The sequence below is a fragment of the Bidens hawaiensis genome, unplaced genomic scaffold (assembly GCF_021521415.1).
Source record: "Bidens hawaiensis isolate Kalapana, Puna unplaced genomic scaffold, B.hawaiensis_p1.1 tig00006386_1, whole genome shotgun sequence".
Taxonomy (NCBI): Eukaryota; Viridiplantae; Streptophyta; class Magnoliopsida; order Asterales; family Asteraceae; genus Bidens; species Bidens hawaiensis.
In genome coordinates, this window is record NW_027491428.1 from 248,742 (window position 1) to 268,169 (window position 19,428).

At 33.9% G+C, this 19,428-nt stretch overlaps 1 non-coding gene across 1 annotated transcript; it reads left to right on the forward strand.

The window, feature by feature from the left end:
- Positions 1-6,439: 6,439 nt before the first annotated feature.
- Positions 6,440-6,527, forward strand: TRNAY-GUA (transfer RNA tyrosine (anticodon GUA)). The gene is given in 2 exon segments: positions 6,440-6,476; positions 6,492-6,527. It is a non-coding gene; the product is annotated as a tRNA-Tyr (tRNA).
- Positions 6,528-19,428: the final 12,901 nt, after the last annotated feature.

A 19,428-nucleotide genomic window follows, 5' to 3' on the forward strand; every position in this document is an offset into this window, starting at 1 on the left:
GTATACCAAGCAAATGTGCTCTAACCCTTGAATGTGATCCTTGTATGGTTTCACTGCAAAGGTTGCACTTAAATTTCCATGTTCCTTCTACTACACCTTGCTTTTCGATTTTAGTCACATAGTCCCACAATGGAGGTTCTTCTTCTACTACTGATGTAGTTGATGATCCTTGTGTTTCTTGAGAAGCCATAATCGATGATGATTGATGAATAGAGATGATGATTAATGAATTGAGAAGTGAAAAGTGAAAGACTGTTGATCGATGATAATTTGACGCATGAAAGGTAGAATAAGTATGGACGTATGTTGTATGGTTGTTTTTGGAATTTGAAAGGGTTAAAAAACCCTAAAAATAAATAGAAACGTCCCCAAAACGTCCATGATGCGTCCCTATCAACCCAAAAACGTTTTGGGTCCGCCCCCCATTAATCGGAAACGTCCCTATGGCGTCCCCATGGCATTTCTGTCCGCAAAGCGTCCCCGGGACGGGTACTCCCTCTAAATTGTCGTCCTTGTGCCACATAGGCTACAAGCACCTTCTGTCTACTGGTTTTACTATTTGACAAGTTTTCTTGCAAATTTAGCTCTTACAAAAGTCGAAACATCATTTATTACCCATATTGTATACTACTTAAACTTATTGATAACAATATTTCAAGGGTGTAAATTTATTTAATTAGCTAGCAATTTCACTTTACCATTATACTCAGACCCTACATACACAACACTGGTAGAAAGAATTTATGTGTTATATGGTGTCCAACAGTCGACACTCATTATTCATGTGCTAGTAATGTATTCGACACTTGAGTGACACCAATTCACTGAACATTTCTGAAGAGTGACCAATTATGGCACTTTGTGAATGTATGGGCATAAACAGCTATTGAATCCTGAAACATGTTTTTACTGGTCGACAGGTTTTCTAGCTGGATCAAACTAGTGCACTTTGTGAATATAAATATATAAGCAGCTTGTTCCTTCAGATCACAATTGTTGTTATTCCAAACTAATGGTTCCGATTTCAGATACAACTAGGTCGTTGAAGTCATATACAGATGATTACGAATCAACTGATATGCCTAATTCAAAAAAATAAATGATCTGCTGCTAAACATAACATAAGTAAACGAATGATGCCCATACAAATTTATGGATCAAATTCGGGCACTTTGTGAATGTATGGACATAAACAGCTTGTTCCTTCATATCACAATTGTTCTTATTCCAAATTAGAGTTTTGATTTCAGATATAACTAGGTAATTAATTACAAATCAACTCGTTTGCTTAATTCAGGAAATAACTTATCTACTGCTAAACAAAGCCTAAGTGAAGAAATGAGAGTACAAATTTATAGATCAAATCAGGGCAATTTGTGAATACAAGGATATAAATAGCTTGTTTCTTCTTCAGATAGCAAATGTTCTTAATCCAAAATAATGGTTCCTATTACATATATAACCTATGTAGCACGGGGACATCAATTTAGAGAGAGTACTCGTCCCGGGGACGCTTTGGGCACGAAAACACCATGGGGACATTTCCGGTTAATGGGGACGGATCCAAAACGTTTCCAGCTTGATGAAGACAGATCTTGGACGTTTCAAGGACGTCTCTATTTATATTTAGGGTTTTAACCCTTTCAAATTCCAAAAACAACCATACGACACACATCCATACATACTCGGCCTTTCATGCGTCAATTTATCATCGATCAACAGTCTTTACTTTTAACTTCTCAATTCATTAATCATCATCAATATTCATCATCTCTATTCATCAATCATCATCAAATATGGCTTCTCAAGAAATACAAGGATCATCAACTACATCAGTAGTAGTAGAAGAACCTCCATTGTGGAACTATGTAGCAAAAATCAAAAGGCAAGGTGCAATAGAAGGAACATGGAAATTTAAGTGCAACCTTTGCAGTGAAACCATACAAGAATCACATTCAAGGGTTAGAGCACATTTTCTTGGTATACATCCACAATAATCTCCGACTTTTGTCAAGGAATCCGAATGATGATGTAAAGATGTGGGATATGGGTGGAGATGCTTTTGATTCAATTGAAGATGTTGGGTTTTTGGAGGTTGTCGATCTCTCGCTAGATGAAACGGAATTTGAAAATGATTTGCTTACTGATAATTAATTACCTATGGTTGATGTAGTGTTTTTGGAGTTTAGGCTTTACATCAATATATATCTATTTTGAACTTTGGTTAATATATTTCTTTTGCCGTACCCATATTATGGATTTTTGAGTTTTGCCGTTCCCTGTACCCGTATCGTCCCCGTACCCGTTCCCATGCTACATAGCATAAAACTAAGTCATTGAAGTCACATACAGAGAATTATGAATCAACTGATATGCCTAGTTTCAGAAACATAGCTTATCTGTTGCTAAACATAGCGTAAGTAAACGAATAAGAGCCGATTATGTCCATAAAGATTTATAAATCAAATTAGGGCGCTTTGTAAATGGAAGAACATAAACAGCTTGTTCATTGAAATCACAATTGTTCTAATTCCAAATTAGTGTTCCAATTGCAGATGATTGACCATAATTACGAATCAACTGATGTACCTAATTCAGAAAATAACTGATCTGCTGCTAAACAAAACGTAAGTAAACGAACGAGAGAACCGATGATGTTTATACATCAAACTAGGGCACTCTGCGAACATACGAACATAAACAGGTTGTTCCTATTCCGATTGCAGATATAATAGCTAGGTCAATGACGTCATATATACTAATAATCAGCTGAATATTAGGTAACGAATGAGGGCCGGTTTTGTGCATATGAATTAATTATAGATCGGGATCGATAAGCATACCTGCAAAGTACGGAGCTCAGCCGCCGGTCAGAATCCCGGCAACAACGTTCGGAGATATAGGAATTGGGGAAATTACACGTTTGTTGATGGGTTTCTGAGACACAAATAGGTAAGGTCCTTTTTGGGTAAGGTAACGATATTTTCCCGAATACTAAACCCCCGGTATCATTACCAAAATATTTAGGATTTTCGGTATCAAGAGAGGGTCCACCCGTGTCTGGGGTTGATCTCTCAACTAGTAAAGCGGTACATGTTCCGAATTATCAGAATATGTTCAGTTCTACACCTCTAGGAAATGACATAAGGGGGAATACAATTACAACTAAGATACGTTTTATTATGAGTAAAATAAAAACTGTTTTTTCAAAAGACGAAACCGAATTACAATGTATGCAACGTGCGCGATCAATAATATATATTTTTTTATTAGGTGGCACCCTTTTCCATGCTACTTAAAACAACTACGCATCCCTCCATTTCTTTTAGCTCAATTAGAGGATTTAACAATATTTACACAATATAGTTGGGGTAGTGCTGTTTTGGCATGTTTGTATATAAATTTTTGTAAGGTAACATCACCTTATGCTATGCTATAAGCATTTCTGGTCATGTGTTCCTATTACAATTATGGGCATGGGAAATGTTCAATTGCTTCGTGTCGAGAATCCTCCATCCACACGATCCTAACAAACCCTAAGGTGCTCGGAATGTTGGAATCAAATTTTGCTTCTTTATAAATATCTATAATATATATAAACGAAAACCCTAAAATCTTACGTGTCGCGATGTGGTCGCTCCCCCATTTTATGAAAGTCACCATATTGCTTGATTTTTAAATGGAGGCCTCTCATTGATTTAACCCAAATTCATGTGTATGGGTCTTACCAAAACTAAATAGCTCTTAAACGGGTTATAACATCTCATTAAATTAAAATTTAATCTTACCAATTATTTGATATGAAAATCCTATAAAATAGGGATATACTAAAATTTAATATTCAATTTAAAAAAAAAAGATATTACTTATCATTAATAAACAATTTTATAATAAAAAACATAAGCGAGTCATGGGTCACCAAATTCAGATAGCTTTTAAACAGGTTACAACATATCATTTATTTATGAAACCCTTTCATCATCAAACCCTAAGTATATTAATAACTTTTTTACAACAAAGAAAATTAAAATCCAAAAAATAAATATTAAAAAATAAAAAATGTAAAACAACCATTCTCTCAAGCAATCAGATTGCTTTATTTGTAAATGAAGGTTTCTCACGTATTTGACCCAATTCACGGCTAAAGGTCTCACCAAACCCAAATAGCTCTTAAATGGGTTATAACATCTCATTATATTAAAAATTAATCTCATAAAATATTTGATATGAAAATCCTATAAAATATGGATATACTAAAAATTAATATCCTATTTTATTTAAAAAAAGATATTATTTATCATTAAGAAACAATTTTATAATAAAGAAAAATAAACGGGTAATGGGTATCACCAAACCTAGATAACTTTTAAACCGGATTATAACATATCATTTATTTGTGAAATTATTTTATCATCAAACCTTAAGTATACTAATTATTAACTTTCTTACAATAAATAAAATTAAAATTCAAAATATACATATATAAATATTAAAAACGAATAATGTAAAACAACCCCCGTAATACGGAGGATAAAATCTAGTTAGTATATATTTTATGATAATCTTCTTTTTCAATATATTACTAATTTATAGATGGCGGGAGAATTTGAGTTAACGCGACACTCCGTCACATTGTCTTACAGGTTTCTGTTATCAGCTTGAGTCATTAAACGAGAGCAAGGTATTTTATTTTTAATTATATTTTTATTTTATTTTATTTTATTTTCTAATAATTTATCTTCACGGTTTAATTAGACACCTTATTATGGTGTTATCGCTCGCACATATTACCGGGCATGTGTAACAGTGTAAGAGCAACATACGTAACTGGAGGAACGAGTGCTATTTAATTTTTTGGGAGGTTGTTGAATACCATGAACTAGGTCGCGTGCTTAGACATATTGGCAGGTGCAACGTATCCCTAACCTGTTACCTCTAACTGTGGATGTCCAAATGGCGTTGCATGCGGGAAAACATATTGGAAAGTTGAACTGGAATTGGTTGAATCACCATAGACAGTATGTGTCCATCTGGAATGAACGAGAGCGTCGACGTGCAACCGGTGAACAACCTAATATCTATCATGTAGAACCTGATTACATGAATTGTACTAGGTCCGTACGGATTTATACATAACTAATCTGAGGCATCAAGATGATGAGGGGAGAACTCATGATATTAGAGTTTTTGTTAAAAAAAAAATAATATTTCATCTGGTTGTTTGAATGGAATTGAAAAACTTACATGTTTAAATAAATTTTAGAGTTTTGTTAAAAAAAAAAAAACTATAGGAAGTCTGATGCTTGTAGTAGCTAACTTCAATCACGTGAAACTTTTAGGGTTGTAGCTTTTTCAGGGACATGGTTTGTCCTAGAGTCCGCTTGCCAAACAAGCATACTTACTTTTTTCTGTTTGCAAGAGCAGGTTTGATTCTCATATATTTTTTTTGTCGTTTTGCTAGAGTTTGCTTGTTCAAGAAAAAAATTATACAAGTCCTTTGACAGGTGAGCGGACTAGGATTTTTAAGTACATGTGCGTGCTCTAGGAATCTTAAGTACAAGTGCGTGTTTCAATGTGTCACCTCATTTTTTTTGTCATGAAAATCGGCTGGAATCTGCTTGTTCAATAAATGAACTACCTATATTTATTATGTCTACTTTTCGAAACCCAACTACAAGCACTTAACAATTTCCTAAACCGCCTACATTTCATCTTTCAACATTCACATCCATTTATAGATAATCACTAACTGTATATATACTTTTCTTATTGAAATATTATCGTCGACCTACCATTATACGTCATTACGTTCATATGATGTTATAACTCTTATACATTTTGTAACAACCCTCTTATTATGATCTGTTTGCTATTAAAATTTTTTAATGTACAAACTTTTCATGAGAAAACATGTGTAAGAATTATCATTTTATTATGAGAGAAACAATTATGCATGTAGAACCACGAAAGCCTATAATGTGTAGTTAGATAATGAAAATCATCAAGACACAATCAGAAAACATGCTCATTATTTGTTAATTGTTATAAACTGAATATAACAAATGTGTTTAATAAAGAAGCAACTTTAATTCGTAGTGAAGTAGTTGATAACACGTAAATGCTACCCATATATAATGAAAAGAGAAAGAGATGTGGGGAGACAATCGTCTAGTTCGTAGTAGTTTAAGCAGATACACATGTACAAAACAAATTTTTTTTTACTTTTTACTTACAAATATATCTATTTAACAACTCACATTCATGGTTTCTAATATTTCAACATGAGTAATGTATACTTATTAAGCAATAATACTTCGATATAATAAATAAAACTCGATAATTATAAACAGCCAACAGTTACTTTCATTTGAACAATACAATAAATTGCTTTCAAATTACCAAACAAATAATAAATTATTTTTGATAAATTAAGCACAAACCGACCTTAGCTCAGTTGGTAGAGCGGAGGACTGTAGTTGTAAATTGCTGGTATCCTTAGGTCGCTGGTTCGAATCCGGCAGGTCGGATTTTTTCTTATTTTAAGTTTTTTATTTCACTAAAAAGTAAATCTAAACTAAGCAACATTATAGATTTTAATGTGGTATATAGAGGTGTAAGGAAGTTGACCTTTCGTGTGTTACTCGAGTTCAACATGCTTATATCTTGAAATAGACGAGGCATCTGTGAATTATACAAGAAATATTCACTATAAGTTCAAAGTGAGCCGAGTTTAAAATCCTAGACCACTGATTCATCTTCTTCACCAATTTTAGCTCGCGGTTTGTTTTTAGCAACAAAAAAAGGGTGAGAAATTCTCGTTCAAAATCACATGTTAAAGATGCTTTGCACATAAATAATGTTTTTCGAATGTTTCAATGTTTTTCGAATGCTTTGCACTTGTTAAAGATCCTAAATTTTGTCTTTTCTTCGCATGTTCTTAACATGGCCATGCCTTAATTCACCATGAGGTGTGTTGAGTTCGTTTTCATAGTTTTTCTCCGTTTTTCTATGTATACTAGCCAAATTCAAAGTTTATCCTTACCATTTACATAAACAACTTGAATAAATAAAAAATATGGGTGGGCCACATACTAGAAGAGAACAAGACAAAAAAAATCCATCTTTCATATTTGAACGAGTACATGCATTTTGTTATATGATGAATTCATACACTAACTTGACAACAAGACAAAAGATTTTCCAAATTTAATTTTTCTTTACATGCATGATGTGCTGCACAAGGCAAAAGACTTTCCAATCTTTCCTTTGCTGCTTCTTTTTCTTTTTCATTTCTCTAGTGAGCTAAATGTGAGACTACTTCATCAATTAAATTGCTATCACACTTGATTTGCAACGGTAACTTTTCTTGACGTTCCAATTTACCTTTACCAATATGTGGTGTTTGATAATGGTTGCTACCATGCACTTTCATGATTTCTTTCATGCATGTTTGTAGAGTCAAAAAAGACATTGTTAAGCTCATGGGATGACATTTTTTCAAAAGAGGTTTGGACTGCATGAACCAATTCATCTATTGATCCCAAAACCTCTTGTTCTTGAAGTGATTGAATCGCGCGAAAAAACATGAGATCTAACACATTTAAATATGGTCTGTTTGGAGGTTGAAAACGAAGTCGAATATCAAACCCATCTCGAGATGCTTCTTGAATAAATTGTTCATCGTCAATATTAATATGTGGCTTCGCATTGTCTTGTTGAATAAAAATTGGACCCGTATGACCTTGTGGCCATTTATCCCTTATAGCCGGTAGTACTTTATCAATTAACCATGACCTCATTACTTCTTTAGTCACCGATAAGATAGGCTTAGTCTCTAAAGTTCCCGCAACACGGTTCTTACTTGAACGTTTTGCGGGTTCAAGTTTTGTGAAAAGAAATATACCTATCTTTCTCGAAAAACGTTCATTACCCGACATATCAAATCTTGGTCGTGCAACAGCGGCTAGAAACATGACATTTGTGATAAATTTTTTGATTTACACGCTCTTAATGTCTCATCCTCGCCTGGTACAAGGTAGTAACGTTTTGATGGTTTTGACATGTAATACCATTTTTCATCAATGTGAACGACGTTAAACATATCATAAAATGAAGGGGTAGACAAAGATGGAGCAATCATTGATAAACAAAATTCTAATCTTGCTTTTTTATTCTCTTCTGTCAAACCCCAACCTAAGGCGGAAATGCTGGGGCGTGATCCAATTGCTCACAGCTTGAAGATACTATCATAATATAAATATGACAATATCTATTTAATTATTTTATTTCAAATGTGCACACAATATTCAAATACAACAAACAATTCAAATAAATATATATATAACAAGTTAAATTCACGTTTTCCTTTAATAAACCCTAAGGTCTTTCTAAGTGTCCAAACTTCAACTCAAGCAACCTGCATATGCGTAGAAAACAGAGTTTGTCAACAACACATGTTAAGTGAGTTTACCACCAGTTTTGCAACAAAATAAGGTTAATATAATAAATATGATATAGTATGATAAATAAGCAAAACGTAATAAGTGCGGTAAGTAAATCAAACCATGAGCACTAAATAGAGTAAGACCGTTCATGGGCGGATTTACGTATACACTTGTGGGTTCACGTGAACCCACTGAGTTTCGGATTTTATGTAGAATGCCTATATAAAATATGAAAGTGAACCCACATATAAATTGTAAATGATCACATGCACAATAGTCAGCCAGGTTTTGGTGGTAAACCACCAGCCCTTTTATTGTGATAACCTAGGTTTGAGTCCCCTTTAAAGCTCTATTGTTTTTGTACGGAATGAAAAAGAAGAGGAGTCAGCTTTGTGTGGATCTTGTTTCTTTACTGGAAACAACATATGTGGCCTCATATATTATTTACCTAATTCCACTCATCCTTCTATTAATGCAGTTTTTATGCATTTTGTCAAATTAAGATTTTGTGTTTAGTAGTCAATGTTTTTAATTTAGTTTGACTGACCTTTGATTAAGCTTGTGAAAGTTATTCATACTCTTCAGAAACATTTCGCTTTAGGCCTTCCAAGAGTAGTCAATATTTCATGTATATTTGATGTTTTGATTCAAATATTTTTGTTTATTTGTTGAAATTAGAATTAAAATGAATGAATGATTATGTTGAAATTTGTTAGACAATTAGTGATGCTTAAATTGAATTCATAGGCATTATCATGTGATAAACATTAACCAACCCGAACAATTTGATTAATATTTTTATTATGTGACAAACCTTAACCAACCTGAATCGTCAAACCGACCCGAACAGTGAACCCCATTGGAAATAGTTTCTGGATCCGCCACTGAGACCGTTGCTAAGTGAATCGGACGGTGGTCAATATGTGAACCCTCTCCAAGGGGATATGTCAAGCGATTGCATACAAAGACAAATAAGCACATAACAAGTAGATTTGATTAATCACACACAATTACACGTTTGCTATTTTGATATATATATATATATATATATATATATATATATAGTATGGTATACGCATATGTCCCCAAAACGTTTAGAAAACTGAGTAAAATAGGGGAATGATAAAACTCACCTAATCGAATAAGCCAAACGAGAATGTTTACAACAAGAAAACGATAATCACCCTCTTCGAGAATTACCAACAAGAATCCTAATTAAATAATATATGAGTGAATTATAGATAATATAATACATTAATACGTATAACGAATTTAGGATCTCGATGTGGAATGAGTTATAATTATGATTGGTATGTTATGGACGATTGAACGATTGCTCTTTAAAGATTATTATTATTATTCAACTATAAAAATCATTGTTTGTCCTAAAATCAGTTTTACAATTAATTAATTTAAATAAATATGAATTGAGACCTATTATAATAATAAATGTTTAAATACATAATTATCGTAAAATTTATATCTTGGAATTTCTAACGAGATCAGATGGTAAAAATATATTAACATGTTTAATATGTTTATTATAATTTTTGTTTAAAACGAATAACAATATATATATATACATGTATATATATACATGTATATATATATGTATATATTTATATATATATACATGTATATATATATATGTATATATTTATATATATATATAATAAATATAACAAATTATAAAAATATTTTAACAACAAGAAACCTCAATATAAATGTCGGGTTTTAATAAAATAGTGATGGTTTATTAATAATATATATATATATAGGGTTTGGATCAAATACAAATGAAATTAACGTGCTAAACGTGAGAATCAAGTAAAGTAATTATATATACAAGTAGAGTAATTATGCAATTACATCATAGAGTAATTACGTTATGGTACATTATTGTTGTATATAAATTGTGGTAATAGGGAAAAATAATATATTGTGTTATATATTAATTATCGAGCTGAGTTTGCGAGTTAAATGTAGAGTTGTGCAAAAAAAAACCCAGAAAAATACGAAAATCGAACTTGAAAAAACCGAACTAGATGGTAAATTCGGTTATCTGATTGATTTCTGATCGTATCCATATTGTGAATTAAGTTCTGTTCGGTGACTGGTTCCACAAATCTTTGTACTCGGTTTAATTAACTAACCAAATTATAACCGGTCAACCGAATACATCTAATTAAATGAAACAAAAAGTGCCGAATAAACCGATATCTTGTTTATAGAAGTCCTTAAATTGCTAACACTTTGTTCCTCATAAAGACATAGTCATCTAGTCTCAGGCATATGGTGATGACCCTGACAAAAAAATCGAAAACTTAAAAAGAGTGAATACATATACATTCAAAGTGAAAGCAAATAATATTTATATTATATTTGTTTCTCCATCCATGGCCTCATTACCACAATTTGCCAACCTTTACCCGCCTAAGCTCTTTAAGCTAAAGCCCCGCATCATAATCATAGCAAATGAATGCATTCAGTGATCAAGTTAGCAATTTACCACCGCTATCCAAATTAAGTCGCTAAAAAAACATTATAATTAATTGCTGAAATTACGAACCATGAAATCATGTATACAATTGATACAATTTGGTAATTTGGAACGTGAATTTGATGCGAAATTGAATACCTGGATAATGGCGGTTGTAGAAGAAAAAGATTAGAGGTCAAATGAACGACAATTGGGAGGTGAAATAGGGGTTGCGACCTGAAAGGTGTAGGGATTCAAACGGAAGGTAGGCTTATAAAGTGACACTGGTGGTTCGCATTCATCTTGACACGTCTAAAGAACGGAATTGATTGCTTGGACCGTCTTATTACATTACGTAACCGAAGTGAAATTGATGGTCGCCGGAGTAAGATCGGTGACATGCATTAGGGCTTTGCCGTAGCGTTAATGTACATTTAACTTTAAGGTGTCTTAAGTAGAGAGAATGGGGGAGTTGAAAAGGTGCCTATATGCATTATAATATATACATATATATATATATATATATACACGAAATCTTGTAATGAAATTGATTGACAAGAAACGACGACTCAACAATGTCGGTTTAATTAAATAACATTTATTTGATATTTAATATTAATTTTAATACTTTATAAATCATTTAAAACAAGTTAAAACCATAAAAACAAAAATAACCTAAAAATTCGGTTGGCCGGGACTCGAACCCGCGCCAGTGGCCGGTTCTCATATTAACACACACACCCTAGCCAATTGTGCTAGGGTGTCAGTTGGTTAATGTTTGTAAACTGTTCAATATATACAGAAACTAATTAACCCGGATTTTGAATAAGAACCCTAAATCTGACATCTCTCAACCCGTTTAACATTGGTTTAACTTGATTTAGGGCTTATATTTATTGATGAAAGACGATCAGAAGGCGTGTTTTAACTACATGATTGACGACGAAAACACAGAGAACCACTGACGTAGGCTGTCGTGGTCTACTCAAAAACAATTATTTAAAAATACTTAAATACATATAACAAGTACGAGTAAGTAAGGTCGTTTCCACAGGGACTCAAGGAAAGTGCAAGTTTATATTTTTAACTAAAGTGGACAAACGATGTCAAGCGGTTTTTAAAAAAAGATTTAATTAAACTAAATGATTACTTAAAAAGGTTTATAAATAATATTAATATAAAGCATTCATTCTAGGTTCGGGTAATGTGTTCTTCAACTTAATCCCAGATTCACTTGTCTTGATTGCGTAGTAATTACTAGACCTAGTAGTTTGATTGTGATGACAAACGATACCCTAACCGATTGTTGACACAATTGAACTCGATCTACACAATTATCAATTTATGTTTTATGATAACTGATTAAATAACATTAACCGATGATTCTTAGTTCAATGACACAAGAGCCTAACCCTAAATGTTGATGAACAAACCAAACAAGTGATGTACTAGTCAATAATCGCAAACACAAATTGTTTAAACAACCAAGCAATCAATCGAACAAGATAAAAGCAACAAACTAAATCAAGTTCATAATCATTAAGCACATGAATCTGGTCTTAAGAAGAATTACACAAACCCTAGCCTAGAACGAACACGAACAACTTAGCCGAACATGATCATGATGTCAAAACACTTATCTTTATTGAACATGCAAACCCGAGATGAACCGGAAGCCTTGGAATGATGAAAAATCGCCCCACACAGCCCCTTTTGCTTCTGGAAGTCATTATATGCCGAATGGTGAGGTTAATGGGTTTATATAAGGCAAAACCTAATTTTTGTCGACTTTGAGCATCTTCGCGTATCGCGAAGTTGCATGTCCAGCATCTTCGCGATACACGAAGATGCAAATGACTTCAAATTTAGATTAATATCATTGAGAAACATGAAATTCATATATTATGGATTCCGTAACTCATTTTCTAGGCCGAGATATGCCCGTTTTACTAAAAGACACTTTCTTGGTAACCCATCTTGTTCAGTTTTCACTTCGGTTTCAGGTTTCTCATCCAATCCTTTCACAAATCCTTCTTAACCCTCAATACATGTTTCCCAATGCTTCCATCATCTCGTGGCTTGCTTAATCTTCATCCGAATGGTTGTGAATTAGCTTGTTTATGCTCCTTAACTTCCAATGTCCTGAAAACACATAGCAATGCTTGAAGTACCAATGTTCATTCATTTATTTACCTAAATATAACTAATTAATATATAAAACTAACTAAATTTTACCCGACCATCAACGACGAACCCAGTTGCGGCGGCAAGAACAGGGTCTGAACAGTGATCGACGGCCAAAATTAATACAAATAAGTTTAGGGGTTTTGGTCGTTGGATTATAGAGGAGGTGCAGCCATGAGTAATTGAATTATAATGCATCTTAGAATATACAAACGATTTTAGGTTAAGTCGGTTATCAATTATATCAATTCGTGTCCAATTTTGATCTTGTTTCTTAATTAAGTGGGTTGTTTAGGCCGATAATGATACGGGAAATCACAAACACAAGCAAATTCATAATTTAGACAATTGAGGCTCAAGCAAGCTAAAATGGGTCACGGATTGGGCATACGGATCATGGGTTCGGATCTGGGTAAGATAATATGTAAAAGTTTGCATTTTAGTCCTTGGAGAATTGGAGATAGGAACAATAAGGGATTAAAATTAGTTTCGGGCTATAATTGAATATTTTCCAAAGTTATATATATATTAAATAAATATAATAAATAAATATAAATTGTATAATAATTCCTCGATAAACGTGATATTTTTCAATGTTAAAATTTCCCGAACATAAAACGAGTCGGGTAAAAGATATAAATTCGTTCGTGGAAAACCCGAGTTGTTACATCTTTTGTCAAAGTCGGCTTAATAGCATTTGTGTGTGGTCGAAGTTCACTTTCTTTTATTCTTCTATGCACCGTTGATTTTGGAACATTGATTGCTTTTGCAATTGATCGGATATTGGTTCGACGACGTAGTGGTATTTGTGAAACTTGATCGAAATTGATTTGTATCCTTTTTTTTGTCTAACTACATATGGTTTCCTTGAAGACACATTGATCGCATATCCATGGCTGACTTGAAATCTAGCTCGATGCCAAATACGACTTACGGTGATGGTAGATACGGAGAAATGCGACGCCACATCGCTTATAGATCCATATTTTAGTTTTCCGTCGATACTTTGTTGCAACAAGGCTTCATATATGGTTCGACGTTGGGAATCCGTCAAGTTTGGTTTAGTGTTTGAGTTGGTAAGGCTATCCATTCAATATAAAGAAACTGAATTCACAAAACCTAGCTTATTGAAGAAGAAGCATTGAAGGAGTGCTTTGACATTAAGCAAGTGGGTTTGACCACAATTGAAATGGATATTTTATCAATACAAAAAAAAGGCTGTAATTCTAGAGTTTCAACTTGGCGGCATAATACACAATTGAAATGAAATGATAATTTTACAAGTAAGCATATAAGTATTTGGCGGTAAATATGCAGTGGTTTGACTCCAAAATTTGAATGGATAAAATCTACTGTAACAATAATTATTTGGCAGTGAATACTGAGATAGGAAGTGGCTTCAAAAATTCAATAGTGATTCTTTGGAAACAAAGTTGTCAGTATACAATTTAAGTGGGGCCAGCAAACATTAGTTTGTTTTTTTTAAATAATTGATATTCTGAATATGTAAAGGGTAATATAGTCATTTGGTATGCAAAGAAAACAATAATTTAATCTACTTTTAACTTTGTGTTTTTCAAACTAAGACACTTTGACCGGAACGGAGGCAGTATAAATTTATATACATCAATATACATATACATTAACATATACAAATGCATACACATAGATGCCAGCATACATATATACACAGTCACATGTGACTGTGAATAGACAATTATGTCTCTACAAGCACATATATAACAGACAGTTATGCCCAATAGTTGATTAGTTAACACATAAACACACGAAGAAAAAGACATAAACGTATGCACACATTGTTTCTTAAACACAAGCAGACATATATACAAGCATACATAAGGATTAAGTTAACATAAGTTATCACTAGTAGGTTATTATTACCATAAGTTAATACATATTACACATTAGTGGTTATACTAAATACCTAGTAATCATAGTAGTACCAAAATACCGGATTCGTAGTTCACCGAAACACCTTATTACTACTTATTATAGATTATAAGTATTAATATAACCAAATACAACTAACCAACTACTTGGTGAGCTTTTCAAACTTAGTTATTTGATTTTTGAAAGCAAAAACGCTTTTCAAAAGCTCAATTTTGAAGCTTTTGAATGTGTTTTGCCAGACACATTTTGCTTTTCAAAAATCAAATAAGCAAATTTTAAAAACTCACCCAACACCCCCTAAATATGAACTTATGAAGGCTATAGATAGATGTCAGAGATACCGTAGAACCAACACAACGCACGGGTCTCGATGGGCTAGTGATGTTTGGCTGTTTGTACGCGTGCTTCGGCAGCACGCCAACGCGAGTTCGATTTGTATCGGCTTACATAACCGTGACTAAACAAAAAAATTAATTTATCAACACCTAGATACATTAATAAACCTATTTAAAACAAACAAAAAGCACGCATTGAGGTGGAGAGCCGACGTGAACATACTATAATAGCGACACTCGTATAGCTTATGATACAAAAAATAAGATATATAAAATGATGTTTATGTGGTCGGTAAAACACGGACGTTGCGGCAGCGAATCGACCTGAATTCGATAGGTATCGAATAGGTTCGTTGTGGTATCAGAAATAAGCCCAGATAATAATTTCGACAAATTAACATATTTAAAACAAAAAAAAACCAAAAGAATATTCAAAGAAAGAAGGTCTCCATATAACCCAAAATATCAAAAAATAAGAGCCTTGAACTTGCACATCCTTTTTCTAATTTCATAAGCTTTAACAAATTCATCAACAACCAGCATGCTAAGTTATCACAATAGTTAAATGCCAAAATGATTTGCATAAAAATAAAACTTAACTAATAAAATATTAAAAAAAAAACTTTTGTGACATTAAACTTCTCAGTTATACTAATTATATAATACCATCAAATATTATATATATCAAACCAAACTTGCCTTTGTTTCACTCAATAAAACAACTAAATAAATTAATATTTTTTTTCATATACATAAATATATATTCATAAATATATGTAAAATATTATTGAAATAATAAAAAAATTAACAAATTTGAAACCGAGTCTGAAAAACTATTAACAAGCTGAACTAAAGTTTTAAACGTAGCTCAAAACGAGCCATGCCTAAGCTCTCTTCTATTAAAAGCCAAACTCAAGCGTTGATGAGCTCGAACTAGTTTCATTTATAAATATTGTATTTCTTTTAAAGTAAGATTAAGATTAAAATTAAAATTAGTATTCTACACTTTCAAGTAACGCGAATGAGCTTGTGGTGGAGTGGTAAGGAAAATACTTAGTGTTCTATGTGATACGGGTTTGATTCACGCCCTTATCATTTAGTTTTGGCCGCACCAGGTGATGATGAGAGACTGTGCGAGTATGTGATGTTTAATAGTTGGATCCTTGACCTGAACGAGTTTTAACTGACAACACTGTCGTGTCTTTAGACGAGTGTTCACGGGTGCCGTCTTAGGTGAGGGTTTTTTCCGGATCAAAAGGTGAGTACATCCTGGTATGCTGAATTTAACATTAGCTCATTTGAAATATTCGTTTGCCGATAAAAAAATAATAGTATCATAAAAAACTGCTGAATGTTTTTAAAACCAAAAAGAAAAAAAAGTAGAACTATGATGGGACCCATAACTTGAACCAGAGTTAACCCAACCCACTAAGGTTAAACATCATGGGACCCACATCAAAATACATCATACATAAACACACCTTCTCACACGCAAAACAAAACACAACAAAACAAAACAATATAGAAACAAAAAATTGGGGGTAAAATAAAAGAAAAGATTGTGTCGAAGGTGTTAGTGAATCGACTCAAAACGGTTATGAATAAGATTGTCTCAGAGCATCAGTCGGCTTTCTTATCCGGGAGATATATTCTTGATGGCCCTTTGGTGGCTAGTGAGGTTATTGCTTGGGCTAAAAAGAGGGAAAGAAGAATTTTTATGTTCAAGATTGACTTCGATAAAGCCTTTGATAATGTGAATTGGGAGTTCTTGTTGTCGGTTCTTGTTAATGGATCTCCTACTTTCGAATTTGGATTAGTGGTATCTTGTTGGCGAGCAGATCGTCTGTTCTTGTTAATGGATCTCCTACTTTCGAATTTGGATGTCATAAAGGCATTCGTCAAGGTGACCCGCTATCGCATTTTCTTTTTATTATTATGATGGAGGCTTTTTCAGGTATGTTGAAACAAGCCTGTGATATAGGTGCGTTTCATGGTATTACTCTTCCTAACGAAGGTCCTACTTTATCCCATCTCTTTTATGCGGATGATGCTATGATTATGGGAGAGTGGTCTTCTTTTAATTTTGATAACTTGAAACGTATTCTTCGCATATTTTACTTGTGTTCGGGGCTAAAGATTAATCTCCATAAATCAGTGTTATTTGGAGTAGGTGTAGAAGATGGTGAGATCGATATCCAAGCCGGTTTCATGGGTTGTAAGCCGGGTAGAATCCCGTTTACTTATCTTGGGATTATGGTTGGAGCTAACATGAATAGGGTGGTTAATTGGGAACCGGTTGTGTCCAAGTTCAAGAAGAGGCTTTCTAAATGGAAAGTTAATTCGTTATCTATTGCTGGTCGGTTAACCCTTATTAAATCGGTACTGGATAGTCTTCCCACTTATTATTTTTCGCTTTTTAAGGCACCCAAGAAGGTTACCAATGATTTAGAAGCTTTGATGAGAAGGTTCTTATGGGGAGGTTCGGATGAAGTGAGGAAGATGTCTTGGGTGGCTTGGGAGGTAGTCACCAAACCTATAAAAGAAGGGGGTTTAGGTATCGCTCGTTTAGAGGTTAATAATCAAGCGCTGATTACTAAATGGCTTGGGAGATTTCTAAATGACCAGCTCGCGCTGTTGGGGGCTTGCTCCGGTTAATAATGGGGTTCCCGGGGTTTGGAAGAATTGTGTTATGTTCTGGAACAAATTTAAGGTTGATGGTGTGGGTTTTAATAGAGTGATCCGGGCCACAGTCGGGAATGGTCGCCAAGTTAGGTTTTGGACGGATTTGTGGTTGGGTTCGGCGCCGGTTATGGACAAGTATCCGTCCTTATATGCGGTAGAAAAACATAAAAATGTCTTGTTAGCTGATCGGTTGGTGGTCACTGGATCTTCTCGTCGCATTGTGTGGGATTGGCTTAGAGCTCCTTGCTCCCATCAGGAGGTGAGCGAGAAGCAGGAGTTGGAAGATCTCCTTCAAGGGGTGGTGATGGTTGACCGTGAAGATTCATGGTCTTGGGCGGTTGGTAGCTGCAAAGAGTTTGAGGTTTCGGCGATTAAAAGATGGATGGTGCGGTCCGTTGTGGACGCTGGGAGTTCCAGTTTCCAATGGAGCGATTGGGTCCCGAAAAAATGTAATATTTTTATGTGGAGGGCCGTTCAGGATAGCCTTCCAACCAAGCAGGCTTTAGCTAGACGTCATTTGTATTGTGATGATCATAGTTGCGCTTTATGTGAGAGTAATGAGGAATCGCTCGAGCACTTGTTAACCGGGTGTTCCATTTCTATGGCCGTTTGGAATGCGATTGGTTCATGGTGCAACATCCCTAGACTATTTGTTTTTCATGTCAATGATTTGGTGGAAGTGCATAAGGTTTGTGGTGCGACGGGGAATAAAAGGTTGATTATTCATGGAATTGTCATCATTACTTGTTGGAGGATTTGGCGGGCTAGGAATGAAAAGATTTTTTCGGGCAAGAGCACTAACGTGGCAGAAATGGTTGCGGATATAAAATCTTTGGGTTTTCTTTGGTACAAAAATAGATCTAAGATAGGGGTGGTGGATTGGAAAAGTTGGTGTTTATTTGATGTAACGTGATTGTTGGTTTTGGTTTTTGTTTTCAGCGTCTTTCTCCGTCTTGGTGATAGTCGTTGGTTGTGTCTTTTTTTAATGAAAGTCAATTTTCAAAAAAAAATAAAAAATAAAAGAAAAGACAGTTGGATCCATCTAGGGTTGGAGTTTGACTGATGCAATTGCAATTGAGAAGCCAAGCCAATTGGACACATACGCATACACATACACATACACCACTGTGTGTGAGAGAGAATAATATCAATATCAATATCAAATAATAATAATGAGATGATTCCAATTCCTCCGGTTACTTGGCCGTCTTCTACATCCATCGGACCACTGATGATGGCCCACCACACCATATCATCTGATCCAACACAAAATTAATATTCAATTTTATATTTATATAATTGCTCGATTTTCTAGAGAGAGAAACTCATTTTATGTGGATCAATTTTATCCATCCGGGTTTAATTTAATTACGTACAATTCTTATATATATAT